The 872-nt window shown below is 44.0% G+C and overlaps 1 protein-coding gene across 1 annotated transcript in view; it reads right to left on the bottom strand.

Moving 5' to 3' along the window:
- Positions 1 to 872, bottom strand: part of LOC106308761 (two-pore potassium channel 3-like) — a 10,055-nt gene that overhangs the window by 6,944 nt on the left and 2,239 nt on the right. The window lies entirely within an intron of this gene.

Below are 872 nucleotides of genomic sequence, written 5' to 3'. Positions count from 1 at the left end.
GATGCTAAACCGCAAACCACTGACTGAGTTCATAGCACTACTAAAATGTAGGCCTAGCTCTAGCATGAAACAAACACGGTGTCGATTACACCACACAGAACAATCAACATATGTCTAGAGGACTAGACATGCTACAACCAATGCGATGATATCATACCGCATTTCCTTCATAAGGATATATATATATGAATATATTCTACAAGCGTCGTAAGTACAGTAGTCCACTCTGTACCCTCCGCAAATCCACGGCCAAGTGCAGAAATCTCTGCACCCCGCAATCTCAAACAATGCAGCCTAGTACAAACGTCTTTGTACCCCGCAAATCCCATGGCCTAGCACAGATATCTCTATACCCCGCAATCTCAAACAATGCATCCTATTACAAACGTCTTTGTACCCCGCAAATCCCACGGCCTAGCACAGATATCTATGTACCCCGCAATCTCAAACAATGCAGCCTATTACAAACGTCTTTGTACCCCGCAAATCCCACGGCCTAGCACAGATATCTCTGTACCCCGCAATCTCAAACAATGCAGCCTAGTACAAACGTCTTTGTACCCCGCAAATCCCACGGCCTAGCGCAGACATTTCTGCGCCCCGCAATCTCAACACCTGGACTCAAATATATATATATATATAATGAGCAAGCAAGACTCTCAAACAGACTCGATTCAAAGAGACGGATCCATGTTTCGAAACTAAACTTTCCATAATGGTAGTACTAAACTAGCTCGGGATTTGACGGAGTAGCCCTCACCTTAGCAATGAAGAGAAGTGGTATATATGAACTCCAGCTGCTCAAATGGACTCCAAATCTGAAATCAGATCGAAATTTCGAGTCAAAATGCCTTTCGAACGGTTTAAAACGG

The sequence above is a fragment of the Brassica oleracea genome, chromosome C8 (assembly GCF_000695525.1).
Source record: "Brassica oleracea var. oleracea cultivar TO1000 chromosome C8, BOL, whole genome shotgun sequence".
NCBI lineage: Eukaryota > Viridiplantae > Streptophyta > Magnoliopsida > Brassicales > Brassicaceae > Brassica > Brassica oleracea.
Note: the sequence above shows the minus strand (reverse complement) of the source record. Positions and strands in the feature narration are given on the sequence as shown.